The sequence below is a fragment of the Castor canadensis genome, chromosome 1 (genome assembly GCF_047511655.1).
Source record: "Castor canadensis chromosome 1, mCasCan1.hap1v2, whole genome shotgun sequence".
NCBI lineage: Eukaryota > Metazoa > Chordata > Mammalia > Rodentia > Castoridae > Castor > Castor canadensis.
The window spans coordinates 10,781,822-10,798,515 of NC_133386.1; the positions used below are offsets into that span (position 1 = coordinate 10,781,822).

At 41.8% G+C, this 16,694-nt stretch overlaps 1 long non-coding RNA gene across 2 annotated transcripts in view; it reads left to right on the plus strand.

The window, feature by feature from the left end:
* Positions 1 to 16,694, plus strand: part of LOC141420661 (uncharacterized) — a 140,961-nt gene that overhangs the window by 121,984 nt on the left and 2,283 nt on the right. Inside the window, exon 5 of one of the 2 annotated variants that reach the window (XR_012445177.1) lies at positions 8,240 to 8,331. The exons of the other annotated variant lie outside the window; for it this stretch is intronic. This is a non-coding gene — a long non-coding RNA (uncharacterized lncRNA). Of the gene's footprint in view, positions 1 to 8,239; positions 8,332 to 16,694 lie in introns of those variants that run through there. 2 annotated transcript variants of the gene reach the window in all.

Sequence of the window (16,694 nt, forward strand, 5' to 3'; positions counted from 1 at the left end):
CTCCAGAACTGTAATCCACACTAAACTCTTGTCTTTACAAAGTTACCCAGCCTCAGACGTTGAATACTGTCATGAAAAAATGGACGAATGGAACATCTCAAGGTTTTTAAATTAGTAAAATCTACAAGTACTTGTTTTCCACCTTGGGTGTTTTACTTGAAAAGAATACACTGTGAGGTTTCTACTCTTAATTTTCTCTTTTGGAGGACTGGGGGTTGAACTCAGGGCCTTGTGGTTGGTAGGTAGGTGCTCTACCACTTGAGCCATGCCACCAGCCCTGTACTCTCAAGTTTTGATATTAGTGGAACCCTTGACCCCACTCGAGACAGATGGTATTTAAAATAAGCATCACTGATTGTGCTTCTGTAAGTGAGTTGTGGGGGTGTAAGACGTGGACAGTAAGGCTGACCTTTACCATGAAATTTTAAAACCTGTACTCCATGAAGAATGAGGTGTTAGGCTTTGGATGATAGAAGCTGGATAGGAGGAAAAATGTCTCCATTTGTAGTCGAACTGTGAAAGGGGAAAGTTTGTTCCTAACCCTCTCTACTGAGTTATTTCATCCATAGCATCTCATGTATTTGGCACATCTGTACGGCCCCAGATTGCTTTGAGGGTATAAGAAAGTTTTCCGTCAAACCAATTCATGCTAAGATGTGAATGACTGAATGATCTATTTGTCCTCAGCCTATTTGCATTCTACTAGACCCTCATAAAAGGAGAATAATACAAGGGTCTAAGTACTTCAGACATCCAAATGAGAATGAATCTGAGGGGTAAATTTGTGGCAAAATAAATCCTTGCCAGCCTCATTAGACCTACTCATAAAAGCAGCACTTCCAGAAAGATGCCAAGGGTTGATAAATAAGAGTGTATTGGCCAGGAGAGTGAACTCTAGAGACGGAATGCCAGGGTTGGAGTCTTGTTCTGACATTTCCTAGCTGTGAAACTGTGGATGAGTTCATTCACTTCTCTGTCCTTTAAGTTCCTCATCTGTAAAAGGCTGATGTTACCTGCCTCATAGTCATGTAGGAGAACTAGAAGGATTTATTAAGTATATGATGTCTAGAACACTGTCCGGCATGGAACAAGTGCTCAATTTACAATAACAATTGTTATTAAGGGAACTTTTCCCTTCTCCAACTCCTCCTTCTCCTCCTTTTGGTGATAGAGGGGTTTGGACTCAGGGCCTTGCACTTGCTAGGCAGGTGCTCTACTACCTGAGTCATGCCTCCAGTCCTTTTGCTTTGGTTATTTTTGAGATGGGTCTTGTGTTTTTGCCCAGAACTAGCCTCAGACTGTGTGTACTACCTTGCCTGGCTTTTTTAAGATGAGGGCTTTTTGTCTGGGCTGGCCTCAAATTACAATGCTCCTGATTGCCACATCTTGCACAGCTGGGATTGTAGGTGTGAGCTACCCTGTCTGATCTGACTCTGTCATTAATATTCCACCCCCCTCCCAATTTCTCTTTCTCTGGTCACATTGCTTCATCTGTCACCTTTTTGAGCTGGTTTCCCAAATTCATATTGTCAGCCCAGCTTATCAGTACAAAACATCTGGACATTTTGTCAGTTAAGATCTATGTGTGTGTTTGTTGCAATGATTAAAAAATGCAGATTAAATGTCTTAAATGATGAAGGAGTTCATTAATTAAAGAATCTGGAATACATAGTTTCAGGTATGGTTTGACGCAGGGGCTCCCATGATCTCACCAAGGTTCTAGGTTTTCTCATCAGTTTGGTTTGCCTTCCTTGGAAATGGGCTGACAGCTAGCAACTTACTTCTTTTCCCGCTATACTACTCAGGGGAAAGTTAGAGCCTCTGCTGATGGCTTTTGAGATGAGTCAGTTCCACTGTGGCTTTAAAATCTGGGCACTGCTTTATGAAAAGCTATGTGAATGGATGCTGATGGAAAACAGCAGATATTCATTACAAATGCATTGCTTTTCCTCAGATCTATCAAAACACAACTAAGGCTCTGCCTGCATCTTTTGGTTTTGCCAATTTTGTTGGGATGACCACTCTTCTCCTACTTTCTGGGTCTGAAAGCTCAGCATATAGCTTGCTCTTCCCTTTTCCTATAGCCTAACAAGCATTCCAGTTAATAGATTGATCCCAGAATGCACTTTGTCATTGATGTCATTGGTCCAGCTCAGGACTGGCCCCAGCCACTCTGTGTGGCTTTCTGTGAACACTGGTTTCACTGCAAATTTATCTGCCTGTATTTGTATCAGCAGTATGTCCACAGAGTTTTTATATTTCATGCAATATTCTGTTTTATACTGCAACTTATGCCTGCCTTACTTCCTGTCCTACTTTTACTACCCTGTTGGATCTGGAGGATGTTGGAAGCCTGCCTTGTATTTCTGGGTCTCCCTATACCACCCAACACAGGCTCCCTGTGGTGTGGATATGCACTCAGAGCACCTGTTGACTAAGGCAGCCATGGATTTCTTGGAGTCAGCTTCGGGAGGACTCTGTGCAGGCATCCTGGGACCTTGCACACAACTGGGTGAATCACCTAGCAGTGTGCACTGCAGATCTGTGGGTCTATGGGGGTGTGAATGATGTGCTAAGGAAAACAATCTGTGGTAAAATAAGTTGAGGGAATGATGCTTTAAGCAAAATTAGAGTTGTCTTTACTCTCAGTTTTTTTTTTTTTTTGGTTGGGGGAGTGGGTGGGACTGGGGTTTGAGCTCAGGGCATAGCACTTGCTGGGCAGGTGCTCTAGCATGTCAGTCACGTCTCCAGCAATTCTCTGGTTTTCCAGAGCCTTAATTTTCCAATATGCTTTGTGACTCTCTAGTTGTTAGGGCTTTCCCATTGAATTTGATGGCACAAACCCCCCCTACAAAGAGGATAAAAACATGAGGCTAGCGTGCACTCCTTGGCAGTTGTCAGTTGTGCTGGGTGTGGCAGAAGCCCCAGAGACGGACTTATTTGCACTGTGGGCTCTGTGCTGCCCACATCCACAGGTTCCTAGAAAGCTCTGCTGTGCTCCAACTCACAGCCGTGCTCATGTACGGATGAGCTGTGGGAAACAATGGATGCCCCTCAAGGGCTCCTGTGGTGAAGGCTTGGTTCCCAGCTGAAGGTGCTGTTGGGAGCTGGTGGGGCTCAGTGGAGGAGATTGGTCACGGGGAGAGCACCCTTGAAGGGGTTGTTGAAATCCTAGCCCCTCCTCTCTCTCTTTTGCTTCCTGGCCACCATGAGGTGAGTAACTTTGCTCTACCACACATTCCTGGCATGACGTTTTGCCTCAGTTCAGACAAGAGGCAACTGGGCCAACGTGCCATGGAGTAAAACCTCTGAAACTATGAGCCATGCTAAACCTTTCCTCCTTTTAAGTTGTTTATCTTAGGTATTTTGTCACAGTGACAGAAGGCTCACTGACATAATGGACTCCTAGTTTTTAACCTTGTAAAGCTGATGGGAAACTCATATTCTACAACCCAATCTGAGTTTGGCAATCAGCATAGTATTTAATTTCTACGAAGGCAAGTAGACACAATAATTTGCTAACTGGCTGAAATTTGGAGGAAGATTTAGACATGCATTCATTATATTCTCTCTCTAAAAAGATCTAGTTTAAAATGATGGCTTTAAATAGACATTTCTAAAGTCTGATTCTCTTCCTTAAGGAATGTTTTCCTCCTTTGATCAAATGACACTATATTATGTTGATATGATGTAAAGCTTTAGTAATAAGGAGGCGTTAGGCTGTTTCCATTTCATGCACATATTTTCTTTTCACAAAGGTTTCTATTTTTTGTTATGGATCTCACAACTTAGTAATAATAACTGTAGTTTGTAAGGTGGCCAATAAAGAAGTGAGAAGGTAGTATTTATGTATCAGAATGCATAAGGTGATTCATAAGAGCAGTGCTAATGTCAAGAACACAGAGTATTTTTTTTTTTTTGGTATCTTTTCATGGAGAAAGGAGAGCTCCTTTTAAAGATGAAGTAATTATCACAGTTGGATTCAAAAGAGAAGCAGAGCTGTTTTTCCTGCAGTAAATGCAGCACTTAAAGGTTCAGACTAACCTCTCCATGTAGGTCAGTCCAGGTCCATCCCAGATGGGCATTTTTATTGTCAAAGCATGTGTGTGCATGTGCCCGCCGGCTTGATGTAAAATAGAGCCTCACCTGAGAGTGTTTCTGATAGAGGGAAATAGGATGGAGCTGTGGACATCTGTGGTTTAGCCACCCGTCTTCAAGAAATCTGGTACCATATGTAGTCACCATGACAGACCAAACATGCAACCAAAAAGCTGAGGCTGTGGATGTGAGGAAGTTAAGACGGGTCCAGTTTTCCTCAAATTCAGAAAGCATCTTTTAGAGTCCAAGTGTAGCGTGCTCAGGAGTCACCATTGGAGGCTTGTTACAATTTCATTCTAGGCCTTTCTCTCCTAAGGATTCTCATTAGGAGGTCATGTAGTGTGCATTTCTTGTAGGTGCTGAGTTTGACTTTCAGAACCGCTCACCAAGAAACTTCCACTTCTGGGCAATGGCTGGGCCTGGCTACCTCCTTGTTGGCTCAGGTTTGCCAGGAAGCATGCAGGCTGGCATGTTATTGAGATAGTGCTGCAAACAGAACTTGGATGAGTCGTGTATAAGCGTGTTAAGTTCAAATGGTTTCATGAACAACCTATTCTTTCCAAAAATCAGGTTTTAATAGATTTTGGAGGAGGGTCATTGACTGCTTGTCAGAAACAATAGCAAATGTAGATCTGGGGACATTGCCACTCACACAAGGGATTTTGTAGTGACAGAGATGCAAATCTTTGTGGACATTCAGATGACTAATGACACTGGGCTTCTCCACGGTCCTGCTGTGTGTTATGTGTCCCTGGCTCTTATTATCTGTGATGTGGCCAGTCAACTGCATGCTCAGGCTCTCTTTTCACCTTAACTGTGTCTCAGGAGCTTCGCTCTTTCTGTCCCACAGAGTTCAGAGGCTCCCCTGAGGAATGGCCCTCAATCATTGCGAAATTAACTCTTCAGGTATTATTCTTTCTGGCTGGGATGGGGGATCTCAATTGCTCACAAATTACAGAGTCAGCACTCTGTGGGACATTTATGTAAATTGTAGCCATGCACTTAACCTAATCCTAAAATGGTTTAAATTTTATGCAAAATTAGTTTAGTTTGAATCACTGCTGTACTCTTTCAGGCCGCTGATAAAAATCATTATGAACAACACAAAATGTTTCTCTGGGCTCATTGCTATTTCATTGGTTAGTATGTAGACAGGAATTACTTTTTTTGCGGGGGAGGGGGACTAACCTATCAAACTTCATCACATATCTTAAGGTAGTCACGTCTCTCAAAGTCTAACTTGTAATACCATTGTCAAGAAGTCATTGTGAAAGAAATGAGGGGACTCACACCCACTTCCATGTGAATGACATAATCATTATATTTCCTCATGGAATGGCCTTAAGTCTCTGATGAGCTCATGGCCCACCATCATCAGAAAGAAACAGTATCAACTATAAGAAAACTAAAATGATTGGAGCTGGCCATGATTTCCCAGAGATGAGCTATGCTTTGTTCTAACTGCAGTCCTAAATGAACAATTCATTCAGACTTAAATGAGATTTTAATGTAAAAGCCTCGGTAAAATGTGAAGCTCTAGTCATTTTCAAAAGTATTTTTGTGGTTCTTTGGGGATACCTAAGATGGCTAACATCCTGGTGGGCTCATCAGAACTTAGAGCTATCTAAAATCTGAAATTCTCCAGGGGCCATATAAGGATTTTAAAATTACAAGGCAGTCAACCAGTAAGACCTAATCTTAACATCTTTCATAACAAAATATTGTCTTTCCTTCTTTGGTCCAGAAATCTGGGGGCTACAATCCAAAATCTGACTATACACTTGAGCAGTTCTTAGGAAATGCTTTGGCCCAAATCTAGACAAGTGATTCTCAACTGACCTTGCTCTTCTCCCTCCTCTCAAGGGGACATTTGACATTTTTGCTTTTCACAATAGGGCAGAGGTATTGCTGACACATAGTGGTCATCTAGTGGGTACTAAGCATCCTATATCCTAGGCACAAGACAAGTGTCCTCTTCCCCAGCCCACACAGAATGAACTGACCTGAAACGTCAATGATGCTGAAGGTGATATCCTCCTTCAGGTCATTCTGGGACCATCTGGGTTGTGATTCTGGGCTGGCATTCCATAAAGATAAGAACCAGAAGAACTTCAGTTCTGTATCTGCCATCGGAGACTCAGACTTCCTCTTTAATTGACCCTGACTTTTTGCTACTGAGGCTCTGGTCAGGGATGTCAACTCTAAGATCAAGTATGAATTTGCCGAAAGGTTATCTGAATTTTTGATTTGAAGGGGCAGTCCAAGGGAAATTTCACCCTTTCATTCTCTTCAGTGTCTCTACAATCTTCCACAGTACTGTGTAGATGTTGAGAGAAAAACCTGTAACTACTCGGCATTGTATGTATTTTGATATCTTGGTTTTCCAAATATTTCCAAATTGAGGCGATGTGATGATAAGCTCCTGAGGAGGGCTGAGTTAATGAAAGAAAACAGTAGAGTACCATTGATGTTTGGTGATGATAATTTAAGGATTTTCCTGTAGCTTTATTTGTGGTGTTTTCTAGGGAGCATTCATATTAAGAGTATTTCTGTGACCTTTGTAAAACTGTATACATCCTGCATCCTAATGGCAGGAAGTTCCTGAGAACAACGATGACGCAAGGAAGAAACCAGGCCTAAATCCAGACTGCTGGCCTTTCTTCCAGAATCTCCCTGGGTGGCCCAGAGGCCCCGCTTGCCTTCATAACCTACAATAGTGCCAGCTGGAAGCTTCAGCTCTTTCCCTCCCCATCCCCAGGTGCTCACCTTGCTCAGAATCCTGTCCCATATCTTGGCTTAGAAAAGAAGGCCCCAAAGGCCCATGTGTCAAAGACTTTGTTGACAGTCTGTGGTGCTTTTGGGAAGTGGTGGAACCTTTAGGAAGTGGGACCTAGTGGGTTACTGGGGATGTAACCTTGAAGGAAAGCCTTTCTTCCTTTTTTTGTTTTTTCTCACCTGCTGTGAGGTGAACGGTTTGCACATGCTCCCACCATGATGTTCTGCCTTGCCACAAGCTCAAAAGCAACAGAGCCAACAACCACGGACCTATATTTGTGAAACCATGAGCCCTAAATAAACCTTTTCCCTTATTAAGTTGATTGTCTCAGTATTTTGTTATGGTAACACCAAGCTGATGAACACACATAGCTCCTCCTAAAGAAGAGATGTCAAAACCCCCAGTTTCATGCCCCAGATTGATGGCAAAGGAGGGTGTCAGTTTCTGTAATATGTAACTCTTTTTCTGGAAATTCTGCAAAATGGGACAGGTGAAAACTTGGACATGGCTACCTCCATGAGAAGCCTCATTGTAGAGTCTGGGCTAAGAGGATGATGAAAGGTGTGGGCTGGGACCAGGACTCGAGGTGACAATTTTCCTTATCCTTTACTTTTTACACAAATATGCTGGAAATATAGTCTTCTTGGAATAGAATACCTGTAAAATAAATTAACCTCTTTTCAATGAACTTGATTGCTTCCTTTTCGTAGGAAGCCAGTGTGAGCTAATAGCAAGCCTGCTGGAGTGCTCGGTGGCAGTGACTAATTAAACCCAGATGCCTGCCTCTTAATTAGTTTTGATCTGTCTTTTACCTTGGATTTTTCTATATGATTTAATAATGTAAGACAGCTCACCTCCTTGAGGATGTGAGCTGGGTAGAAATGATAAATAAATGACAGGCAAAAAAAGAGATAGGAAGTTTTAAAGTTAATGACTTTTTAATAACATACTAACATAGATCCTTTGCTGTCTATGGTCTGAGTAAGTGAATGAATGAAGTGGTGAGATATTTTCGTTCATTTTTCAAGGGCTTCCCATAGATAGGAACAGATTTCCAGAACTGTTTTATTTCTTGTCTGCTTTATTTGTCAGGAATGAGCTTGACATCCTGGGCCGTCCTCCACTGTCCTTCTTGCCAGTATCTACTCTTCCTTCTCTGATTTACTTTTATTCTTGCCCAAGTCTCAGCCATCTTTTTAAAATAGATGAATTCCTTTGCAAAGATGTCTGCCTACTGGTTGTCCCTATGTCCGAGGACAAGCATCAGAGAGGGAAGACTTTTTGTGTTTTTAATTCTATGACTCTGGAAATGACTGATTTTTAAAGGTACCAGTGTTGACTGAGTCCTCCCTTACCTGTCCTTAGCATCTGCTACTGCTCTGAACTTCTTTCCATTTGTTCTGGATCTACATACTACAAAAATCAGCCAATCTACCCCACTGGATAATAAAGCCAAGGACCCCAAAGCATGAGGACTAGGTAAGTTCTCTTTTTAGTGTAGTGCTTTTCCCATGATACTCCATGGTCCTAATTACAAAATCCTTGTAGCTGAGCTCTGGGCATTGTTAACAGAATGAAGTCATTCTAATTTGAAGTCTGAGAGTTAGAATTTATGATTGTTCACCACGTTTCCTAAAGTATAATCTGTGACAGGTGCATTGCAAGGGTTTTCTAAGTCAGTGTTTTCAGAAAAGTACTGATGGTGAAGCATGGTTTAAAATGTATGGGTTTACTAGAGTTTGAGTGCTTGTCCCCAGAATTCACATATTGGAAGCTGGATTCCCAATGCTGCAGTGGTGGAAGGTGGGGCCTAATGGGATGAATTTGGGTCATGGTGGTGGTGGTGGGGACGCCCTCATTAAGATAAATGGCCTTATCCCAGGAGTGGGTTAGTTACAGAGGGTAGGTCTGTAACAAAGTGTGACCTTTGTGCTTTGTCTCTTTCCCATGCACTCACTTGCCTTTTTGCTGTCCTGCCATGTTAAGACACAGGCACAAAGGCCTTGGCAGGCATCACTACTATGCTCTTGAACTTATAAGCATCAGGAGCCATGAGTTAAATAAACTTATTTTCCTTTTAAATTATGTTGTCCGTGATATTCTGCTTTAGAAACAGAAACCAGACTAAGACAGAGCCAGAGGTCAGTTTCTGGAAATTTCATCAGCTGTATGACATTGTAAGAGAAGATTTGGTTTTTATCAAGACCTAGTCAAATTCTCTTGTCAGGAATATATTTGTTTTTTTTTTTCAAGTTATTCATTTGTTTTATTTATTTCTTTATTGTTATTTTAAGACAGGATCTCATTCTGTAGCTCAGGCTGGCCTCCAAGTAGCCTCCTATCTTGCCTCAGCTTCTCAAATACTGGAATTACAGGCATGTACCTCTATGCCTGGTTAGGAATACATTTGTTAAGATGGTATCTATCAGTTGTGCTAGAGAAGAGACTGAATACCTTTCTGTTCTGTGTATAGAATATATTAAAATAGTTTTGTCTCAAGAGGTGATCAAAGAACACTCAGTCAAAAGGAGGAGGAGGAAGTAGAGAAGATGGAGGAGGCGGAGGAAGAGGAGGAGGAAAGTAGTATAGAGTTATATATAGAGTTCAGTTAATAAAAATGTGGTCTGGTTAGATTTTTATGCTCTGTGTTAAATTCATTGGCATAAATTGTGTATTTTGTTCAGATTTCTTTTTTCAATTATGTATAAAATATACTTCAACAAGTCTATATTTACAATTTTGTAGTCTTAAAGAGGAACCCTCAGATTCCAAAGTCTTCTGACCCACTAAGGCTAGATCCTCCATGCCCCTTGGCTTATTTATCTTCAGATCTGGCTGCTCCTTGTGGCATCCAACCAACTCTTTTTGTCATATTCAGGCCACTTTAATATATAACAATAAGGTGAATATTATTTCACAAGGCTCTTGACTCACAGGGAAATTCATGATGGTAAGGAATAAAGGGAGAAGTGCTCTATGTGCTTGGCCCCTGGCAGCCTCATCTCATCTGAGTCTGTCTGTGGCAGAAACACCCTCCCTGTGTGAGTATCTTGGAAGGAATGTAGGGATTTGTTATTTATTAATAGCAAGAGTTGCTGTTGCACTCAAGGAACAATTAAACAGTGCTCTTTTAATTCTGAAAAATTCCTATGTTTTATTGATATTTAGATAAATTATTGACCTTTTATTTTAACAGAAGAGCATTCTAGTCTTATTATAACTCTGAGACTGGACTATTGTTGACATTTCTATTTATTTAATATAATTTTCTATACCTGTTTCTTAACTTACTCATAGGATGCTGGAAATGTCATAAATAGTGATCTTATTAGTCTATGGAACATGTTGTTAGGATGGACCTGTTTCATAGTTGTAGAGAACTGATGCAAATTTGTAGGCAACTGTTCCTCAAACCCTGCTCTTATTATTTGTTTGCTGTTTGAAATTATATTTAGTTACCTTACTTGATCTAAAACTATTTCCACTTCATTTTGTAAGGGTACTGAGCTTCAGAAGATGAAAATTTCTATAATTTTATTAAAAAAACAATGCACTAAAAGCTTTTAGATCTTTAAATGGCTAATTTAAATAGGGTGGAGCTAGAAAAGGCCAGGCAGTTTTTGATTCTGTATCGGGAGCATGGCTGAACTTTGGGGCAGCCAACCCTTGTTGACATCAATAAAGGAACAGCCAGTCAGCCTATTGCTCTGTGTCTGAACATAGCTTTGCAGAGGGTGGATTATACTTTCCATCTCATGCCTTTACAAGACATAACAAAATGACACGAGTTGATGGCAATTGCAAGTCATCAGACCCTTGAGATGACATTTTCTGACATTGCCTTCAGTTCAAATCTTAGAGTTATCCCTAAATTATGCAAATTATGTTATAAAAAGGAAACAACATAGCAGGAACCATGTCAGTGTCACATCAAAATGACCACAATGACATATAAAAAGATAAACAACTTCTAAACTTGATTTCACCCATTCCTTGTTAACAACATTCTTCTACAGACAGAAGCTATTCTAGCTGTCAGAGCCCAACTTGAGTTCTAGAACAGAAGACACAGAGTTGGACAGAAAAGTGACTCCACAGTATCATTTCCTAAAACGTGCTTGCTGTTCCACCTTAGAGTGATGTGTACTGCTAAGGTCTTCCTCCCTTCCCTGCTCCTCCGTCCCTCCCTACCCCTTCCTCCTTTCCTCCTCCTCTCAATACCCCTTCCCTCTCTCCCTCCCTCTCCTCTCCCTCCCTTCTCACCCTCCTGATCCTATTTTACAATAGTTCTTTTTAGAAAATCTGGTTGGAATTCCCCCTGGCAGTCCTGTAAGTTGCTGCAGACAATAACTTTAAAGGCCACTTAGCAGTGTTTCTTATGGCTTCCTGTTCTGGAGTGAGGCTGGATAGAGTGTCTTGTGAGATAACTTACTGGTTGCAGGTAGACCTGCTTGTACCTGCCTTATATACTTTTTCAGCATAGGTGCATGTGCCTGTATATGTATATTAACCTTTTGCTATGAACAGAGAGAGCTTGTTTGTTCGTTGTACCTCAGTCTCTCCTGGTGTGAGCATGTGGGTGGCCACCTGTGTTTTTCCTTCGGCTTCTTCTGTACTGCTCATCTGCTTGTTTTCAGCATTCCTCACCTGTGTGGCAACATTAAAACATATCCAGAGCAGGAAGGGCTACTCAGAAGTATTTCAAAGAGCTCATCGTGCCAACTCTCCTCTTTTCCATTCTTCTTAATGCTTTGGTGGTACCAAAAGAAAAAGAAATAAAGGAGACCAGGCATTAAGGAAAATAAGAAGCAAAGCTCATCCAAAGCTGGGCCAGTGGTGGGTTTCCTTGGGTGTGTTCTCAGGTCTGTTCTGCTGTTGTGCATGGCAAGAATGTGCTGTGGTCTTGTGCTGTTTTACCAAGCCTGAGTCTTTGATTCCCTGATTCTGCAAATATTTATCAGGGGCTTATTGCATGTCAGAGATTAGGCTAGAACTGAAAAATGAAAATATAGGGTCTTGACTCTCAATAGCTCTGTCTAAAATATGGGAAATAGATATGTCAAGAAACAATTACAATATACTAAGGACCTTGCATGGCGGGATCATAAACTTACAAACATTGAAAGGGCAGAAATTTAGCCTTCTGTGTTCTGTAATGGTCTCTCTGCAGTCCCTATCCAACTTGCTCTGTGCTGTACATCTGGGTATCTGTGTATGCAAGACTTTAACTAGCTAGGTATCCCAATCTGACTAGTGAATCTATCACTAGATAAGTTGTACTAGCTAGTTATTTAATTTCAGTCTCTTCTGGCATAAATTATTTCTTGCAGGTAGTTGGATTCCTTTCAGATGTGTTTTATCTTTTAGCTTTCTTCTCCCTCATTGTGACCCATTCCAAGGTGCCATGTGAACATTGTGGCAACGGGCTGACTTGTTCAAGGTCTTGTGGAGGTGGAGAGGAGGCATGCTTGCTGGTCCTTCGTTACTTTTCATGTCCCTCAGACTCTGCACACAATGTCCTGTTTCCCCTGCTCACTGAGATGCTGATGGACATGTGGCCTTTGCCCTTGGGGCCTATGGTCCTCTTCTAGGAGCTGCCTGGGCTCCTCCTGAGAGCTCCTTGGCACTGAAGGTGCCCCATGAGGCTAGGAGACCAGGGCTCCTAGTCACAGAGCCTGGTGACTATTGGCTCTGTGGTGACTTTCCAGTCTCCATTCTACATTACCATCCCTTGTCTACTCCTTTCACTGGAATGCACCATTTGCTTCTTCCTCTTCTCTTTGGGTCAGGGGAGAGGGAGAGGGTGCTTCCACCATAAGAGATTGAGGATACTAGAGGATGCACACTGATGCTCTGCCTCCCTCAGGATAGCCTGCTACTTCTGAACCCAGCAATCATTGGAATTCCAGACAGAAATAGGGAAACACAAAACCCTTATCTTTGGCTTTCTTTTCAACCTAAGTCTGCCACCCACCTTGTAAGGGAAGCTATGACATATCCATGTCACCGACTGCTACCCACATGCCTTCAGCTGGTCTTTTTTTCTCTTCCAGACTGGAAAAGTCCAGATTTCCACTTCCTCTTCTTGCTGGAAAGGACATGTCTTTGGTCATAGCTTCCTTATTGGTAGGGGAGCTAAACTTTATTGACTGATGTTGATGGTGAATGGTTGCAGGGAGGAAACAAGGCTTACTTGTAAGGGGCCCATATCAAACATCATTAAAAACCTTAATACTGTCCCTGGGGTATTTGCTATTTGGAGGACTCTGCAGAAGGGTTACAAAACTACTTCTTTAGTGAGTCTTTAGGGATAAGTAGACAAGAGTAGCAGAGAATTCCAGGCTAAAGTAACATGGATTTTCAAAGTCATGAAAGCACAGAAGTTTGGCAAGCTCAGAAGATAAGGTTTTGACTTCTGTTATTTTAGAAAGACTTGGACAAAAGCTATTTTTGTTGGTGGGAGTAACCTGGCCACCACTAATGAGTTGTACTCTGAAAACCAAAAGGTGTGGCTCCACTTTGACAGGCTCTGCCTCTCTTTTCCCCAAAGGATGCCTTCAGAATGACCAGAGGGTTCCCAACAATAGTAGCACTGAAGGCACAAAGCATAGAGATTGTTTTCTAAGATCTTAGCCTTTACTTTAAATTTTTGGTTTCTGAACTAAAGGGGGCAGGGGAGAAATCTTAAACAGGGAAAAGGTTAGAGGGTTTTCCTCTTGAATGAACCAGGACGGCCTTACCTGCTCCTTGGCTTCTGCTGCTGTAAAGTAGGCTACTATATACAAGGTACAAGTGTACAATTTTTTTTTCCCTGTGGTACTGGTGTTTGAACTCAGGGCTTTATGCTCTACTACTTGAGCCATTCCACCAGCCCAGGCTGGCTTCAAAGCACTGTCCTCCTGATCTCTGCCTCCTGAATAGCTAGGATTATAGGTGTGAGCCACAGGTATCTGTCTCCAATCTGCCATTTTTAATACCTGCATCAGTCTGGTGAACAGAACAGTCACAGCAACTTAAGCAAACAAACTTCATTGCTCATAGATAGGCAACAGTCTGGGATTTATGTTGAGTTGGTCCCCCAAGGTTCAGGAAAGCCGCACATGGCAGGTAGAATCTCATCTGTGCGTGCTCCAAATTGCACTGCAGCCAAAGGACCCAAAAACCTCCCACCCTGGGGCCACTTAGATTGCTGAACAACAGCATTTCAGGCCATCCTGTCCTCAGAGTGAGGATGGGAGCAGAGCCTGTGCTCTTTGGGACAGTTCTTCCTTATCCTGGGTGTTGCATTCTGGAGCACTCTAGAGTTATTCTGAGAACTACAAACAGGAGGGAGGATGCCAGGCTAGCCAAGGACATCTAGGCACTTCTCTCCCTGCAACGCCTCCCAGGCTCATCCCAAGTCAAGGCAGCATCTGAGAGGGAATTTCTGTACTTCTGCAGTTTGAAGTGCTGGGGTCCTTTTCTAGCTGTTCTTCCTAGCCTTATCAGTCACTATGTACATGCTGTTTTTGTAATTTTTGTTCTTAATGCAATCTTCAGCCTGGTGCTGTCCTCGCTTTTCAGGGCCCTGTGATTTCTCTTGGCTTCTCAATTCTCCTAACCAAACTGGCCAGGTGTCCGCACCCAGCCCTGTGCTGTGGACTATCAACCTTGCCTCACTTGGCAACCTTTGACTCTACCTCCTGCTTTGATGACGCTAGGGGTTGCTGGTCACAATAAGATGATCACCAAGTGTCCTGTGTGTTCCTCTGATACATCACACTGAAGGCAGGGTGAAGCGTTTTCACATGAGGTGGGGTTGATGGTCCAGCGTGTGCCAGGCTGGGACACTAGATCTTTGCCGAGGTAGAGCCCACTGGTGGAACCACAGGGTAGGTCCTCTGGATGGACAGTGCTGTGCACCCTCATTTTGCTAAGATGCTTCATGCTCCTATTCTCATACCTGGTTCAGCTCAGGATACTTTGATTTAACCTCCCAGCCTTATTTTACCATTTCAGCCCATGAATTTCCATTCTGTGTTCTTAACACTATACTTGCTTTAGTGCATAAGTTTTTCAGCTTAAAACTACCCTTTTAAAAAAAATGAGCTTATTTTCAACTGAATGATCTATAACCAAGAAATCCTCAGAGCTTGGGGACCTAGAGGATCCTGACTAGTGTCTCTCCATACCACCCCCAACACCAGGCAGCTTCTGAAGAGGTACTTGGGGGTATGTGGGAAGGAGTACATCTGGAAGCTGGAGCTCTTCATTGTAGGGTCTTATTGGTGTCCTTGGGTACAAAATGTAATCCTTGGGAACCTTAGTTTCCTCATGTTTACAATTTGTCTACTGAATAATACTTGCCTTAACAATCTCATAGGTAAGAGCTTTTCTTAAGGGATAATATGAGAAAGTGAAAATTCTATGTGAGATATAAAACTTTTACAAATATTAATTGCTACATTCAGATGAAAACAATTTCCTGAATCCAATCATTATTTATTGATTTGAAAGTAGTGAATGCATGGGAGTCTATAATTACTTTTTAGCTATTAAGCATCTTTTCCATTGTGGTTCCCTCAGTAAACAATTCCCAAGGGTAAAGTGTTAAGCAAAAACATCATAAATGTGAAGAGCAAATCTCATTCTTCTTAAGAGCAATGGGTACCCACTGTGATATATTTTGTACCGTACCTGTGGATGCTTTGAAACATATTGCTGATTCAAAACTAAAGGCATCACATTCATTCTTATTTTGCATGGTCTATATCTGGCAGTTATAAGGAAAGCTACCCACAGGCCATTGGAATGGGGGCTCATTATGCATTTGGCCCTTTATGCCCTGCAATCTAATTCAATTGGTGAAAGTGTTTTGCATGATTTTCCCATAGAGCATGCTGTATTTAATAGCATCTGGCACATCTTGGAGAATACCATTGCATATCATGAGATATTTAACTTGTATTGAATACTTTATAAAAGCAATTTCCATTCTGTTGTGTTCTTTGCACAGATGGTGATCTGAAACAGTTAACAGTGATAACCACTCTTCACTTTACTTATTTGTGACTTATCACTGTTGCAGATGGAGAAACAACAGTTATGGATTACGGTCTCTGTCTCTTGATTCTAGGGCTGACTTCTTAGGCAATACCTTGCCTTTCATATTTAAGTCTCTGGTGCCAGATGGAAGCTAGCATTCGTGTGTGTGTGTACTTGATTTGTGTCTGTCATAGTCAAATAGAGTGTTCCATTTAATAATGACTGGTACCTACAGAGACCAATGATCTTGATTTTTAAAGAAATGGAACCAACACAAATACTGTTTGTCTTGCTCAATTTCAAATGCCCATGAGCACACATGTACTCAACCAAGATTGAGCAGAGTTGTTGATTCTATGGACAGCACTGTTAGTGAGACTTCTGCTCTCAGGGAGTCTATCATCAAGCATAGAGGGGTTATTTGACAGTAACAAATATTTATCAAATGTGCCTTCTGTGTGTCAGTCAAGATTGTACATTTGTATTTTATTTAGAAATCTCTCAAGGCAGCTCACAAAAATTTCCAATTTGAAGCTTTAAGTGGGTTGGTGGGAAAGTAAAGACTTTATAAGTCATTGTGATAGACTTATTAGTCACTAATTAATCATGAGGACACACCTACCTATGTGTTGGTATGTGTCTATGGATAGATCTCTCCAATGTCTGCTGTGAGATTCTATAGGGAAGGAACTGCATGAATTCATGCAGTTAAGGATAGAGAAGGGAAAATCTGCCCATCACTCACCTATTTTTAATTTAATCTTTTCATCTCTAAAATATCTATACAGTAATGATC